Source organism: Pteropus vampyrus, unplaced genomic scaffold (assembly GCF_000151845.1).
Source record: "Pteropus vampyrus isolate Shadow unplaced genomic scaffold, Pvam_2.0 Scaffold9, whole genome shotgun sequence".
NCBI lineage: Eukaryota > Metazoa > Chordata > Mammalia > Chiroptera > Pteropodidae > Pteropus > Pteropus vampyrus.
This window is the reverse complement of record NW_011888790.1, coordinates 9880093-9884657: the sequence shown is the minus strand read 5'-3', so window position 1 is coordinate 9884657 and position 4565 is coordinate 9880093.

Here is a 4565-nt window from a genome sequence, read left to right as displayed (position 1 = left end):
ATAATACATATAACATAAAAAATATATGCTACATGACTGTTTACATTATTGGTAAGGCTTCCAGTCAACAGCAGGCTATTAGTAGTTAAGTTTTGGAGGAGTCAAAAGTGATTTTTGACTGCATGGTGGGAAGGGTTGGCATCCCTAACACACACACACACACACACACACACACACACACACACACACACACACCACCACCACCACCACCCCACATTGTTTAAGGGTCAACTCTGTGTGTGTGTTTTTTTTTTAATCTGCTTTCCTGTTACTTATGGGTCATAAGTACTTATGGATAAGGATGAAAGTCATACAGAGGCAGCTCACAAGCTACATCTGGTCCTTTTGTTTGAAAATTTGTTAGCCTGTCCAGTTTCCCACAGATCACACAGTAATTACTACATGGTTTAAAATTATTTACATTTGTAAAAAAATTTTTCTAAATTTTTACCACTTATAAGGAAACAGTCACATGGTAAATTAATGAATAAACACATATGGATTCATGAATTAAAAATAGAAGTTATTATGGACTCCATATCTAAATATTTTATAAAGAAATTTATCTAGACTTTTCAACATGAGCATGTCTTTCAGTCACTGTAGTTTTGTTAAAGAGAGGAAAAGGGAATTATCTTCAGAGATGACTAATTGTTCAGGGAATTGAATCCCTCCAGAGGAATGTTAAGGAGGAAATTACTTAGTATTGGAATTTTAAGTTGCTAAAATGACGCTATGCTGAGAGGAAAAGGTGGTCACTGTCCAGTCATTGTTTCGTCCCTCCATGTGGTCACCTTAAATTCACAATATGGAAAATCTTTTAATAATAAGCATCCACTCTAAGATGCAGTATGTAGCATTAATAAACAGAAATTTAAAAAGTGAGATCACTTTATTACATCTTCAAACGAGTTTTGTGCTCATCAATGAGGATGCAAAAAAATGTGAGGCATGGTCCCCAGAATATGCTGCTTAATGACAAGACAGTGCTGTGTTGATATTTATTTTTTCTGCCTTCTCTGTTTGCAAATCTAATATATTGGGCTACAAGTATAGCCTCTGTTAGTTTGCATGAAAAATTACCTAGTTATTTGAACGATCCCTGCCTACACTTTATTGTCTAGAGGTTAGGCTGGGGGATTCCATGAAAAGAGATAATTTTGCTGTTTTTGGCACACTTCACCAAGAGAAGGAAAAGAACTAATCATTAATTGAGCACCTACTATTTATTCTTCACAATTGCTCTTAGAGGTTCATGTTTTGCATCCAAGTGTTTTATACAGTTGAGGATCGTGAGGGTCAGAGAAAGTGAGTAAATTGCTGAAGGTTCCCAGGGCAGTAGGGAAGTGGCTCTAAAACCAGCTCTCTCCTCTAAGCTAACAGCTCCGAAATGTCAAGCATTCAATTCAATATCAGCTTCAGAAACTTGGTTATATCTGAATACCAAATTAATAAGCACTTCACTTTAAATCAATCCACTTTTTAAATTTAAAATATTTATCTAAAAAGGAAACTATGTTCTACCATAAATGGAAACCCAGTATCAGTGGTCATAAACAGAAAATATAAAAGTCTCCATGGGCAAAATGCTTGTCCTTCAGCTCATCCTGAGACTATTCCCACTTCATTGTGATTTTCAAAAGGCTTTCTTTCTGTCCTTAGTGGCCTATGAGGAATTAGTCAAAATAAGGATTTTCCATCCTGCCCTAATTCTTCTCTCCAAGAACTGAAGGCTGCTTATCAAATAAATTTCAAGGCCATAGGTCTCCAAGCTTAACTGAGTAAAAGGGCTTCCCCGCCTTACCCACAGGAATAGAATACTTATACTCTTGCGTATAGTTGATAAGCATGCACATTTGGGAAACTCCAAAACAATTTTCTTCCCAACACTCCCTTCTAAGAAAAAATACTAAACCCAAATACTGCTGAGGGATCAAAATACAAACAGTGCAGTTCTGAGGCATAGGAATTGCCCTAGTCATTCAGCAATGACTTTGGGAAAATGAAAAGGGCTAATGTATCCTTTTTAGCAGATAACATTTTTCTTCTAAAGCTCTCCACAGTGACATTTATTTATTTTTAGAGTCCTGTGGCTAGCAAACTGGACTGAGGCATGATTGATCTATTCAATTATGCTCTCTTTTGTGTTGAAGGCAATTGCTACAGTAGAATCAATTGTGTCATGAACCAACTAGTAGTTACAGTCAGCAATGTAAATGGGTTAATGGTGACTTGGGCTTTTATTTTGTAGGCAGTCATCTCTCTCTAGTTCCATTCAGAATCTGAAAGGAAAAATCCTTTGTAGCTGCAATGAATTTTCTTTGGAACATCACTTTTTAAATGTTGATTCTCTGACTGAAAGCCTTTTTGGGTGATGATATTTTGGTCACTGGATGTAGCCTGTTCCATTTGGAACGCAGTTCCCTAATTCCTATTCTATGTGCATGTGCCATTATTAAAGAGCTGTAAAATTATATCCCAGGGGAATCTACCCTTCAGGACAGCCCAAGTTTACATAGTTTCTTGTGTTTTGCATAGCATCATTTCTCTTTTTTCCTTATGTGTAAACTTGTTAAGTTTAAATAAAAACATACTTTGCAAGTGAAAAGAGAACCAGGAAGCAAGGAGAATAAGACCCTAAGTAAAATATGCCTCCAATGTATAAATAGGGAGCTCTCAATCTAAAAATACAATCCAGTCCCAAGCATATATATTGCTTGTTTGGAAAACTGTAGGTGAGGAAAAAATATCTTTTTCTCTTTAAATTCCTAGGTATTCTGGCTAGAGACCTATACATTAGACTAACAAAAAGATAGATTAATGAGAGAAAAGCATACAAATGTATTTAATATAAGTTTATAAAGAAATGAAGACACAGAAAAACAATTAAATCTGAGTGTTTTCATAGGAGATTTGATGAAGAGTACAAAGTCATGGGAAAATGTGATAGGACAAAAGGGTATGAACTAAGGGCAGTAAACTGGGGGAAACTTGGCAAAGTCTTTTTATTCAGATTCCTGCCTAGGCCTGTCCATCTCAGAGATAGGGATACTTTTTTCCCCTGGGCATAGGAAGCAAAAGTCTCATGGGAGGGTCTCATGGCTGCTTGAGGGGAAGGTCAAAAAAGTCCTTCCTGTACCTGCCACTTCTCATATTCCTTCAGCTTAAAATATTCAGTGTGCCAAGGCACTGTATTTTGGGGTAGTATGTTCAGAACTTCATCAATACTGAATAGTTTTTTGCTTAAACAAAGATTTGTTGAGAATCTACTGTGGTCTAAACATCTTTTCCATAAAAACAATAGAATGATTATTGTTCTGGTTCCAGGGCCGGCTCACTAAAACTTTTTCACCTAACGTGGAACTAAACTGCACCATGAATTGTGCAAGTCATTTATCTGAGCCCTGAGGATATCAGGCCATGTGATAAGAAGGGAGGAAGGAAGGAGGAGAAAAAAGGGAACTTTCACTGTTATGGGAACTGACTAACCTTTGTATCAATGATTGGTAAACACTTATTCTTTTCTTATTATTTTGGGCTGGGTACCATTCTAAATGCTTTATATAAAGTAACTCATTTAAAGAAATATATTCTGTTTTGAGTTGTCACCCACCTTCTTTCTGTATCCCTTCTTGCCTTTTTAGAGCATCTCTCTCCTTATTACCAGGGCACACATATTGTCCTGTGCTCTCTGCTCTGGATTTTGCCCTGGCCAGATTGATGACGCTCTAGGATGATCCGTGCTCTAAAATCCTCTATTCTCCAACCCCTACTCATCAAATTCCTATTATTTCAGCATGGCTGATTTTAGGTGCTAGAAAGGAACTTTCCAGAGATGCTTTAATTTGCAAAGAGGTTCCCTCATAAATCAAATGCATATCTGCTGATATTTCAGGCAAGGGGGTCTGGCAGTGAGGAGCAGACATGCCAGGGTTCCAAGTTACTTGGTGGGAGGCTTGGCCCTTCTGATAAGATAGTCTGTGAAGGCCACATCTCTGAGCCGTTCTGTATTTAAAGCATCTTCTCTTCTCCACTTCTGAACGGGGGAAATACACAGGGGCGAGGAATACCAGCAAAGATAAATTAGCACACTCAGCTTTTATATTCTATAGAACACACCAAGGTAAGGGCAGGGAAGTGATGTTGTGAAAAGAATGAGAGTCCCCTTTAGGTACAGGTTTCCTACTATTGTTGTTAATGTGCCAATACCTGTATCTGCTGATCATTGGCTGAGCCATGTGAAAATTCATTTACATTTACTCCCATTCAGGGAAGCTCTAAGTAGAAAAGAAAGTCTTAAATTAATTTCTAGAACTTTTAACCCATGACGATATTTTTTTTTTTATCTTAGTTCTTAATGATGATGGTGAGCTAAAACCTTTAAAGGCAGGAGATGCTGGTTTTTTAGTCATCTTTCGGTGTAACTTTCTGAAGTAAGAATTATTTCACAGAGGTATGATCTTTGCTTGTCATTCTTAACTTCTAAACAGAAGGCTAAGACTCTATTAGTCTTTGTCTTCTCCAAATTAATGCAGATGCCAAAGGAATGACATTATTCCAACTCA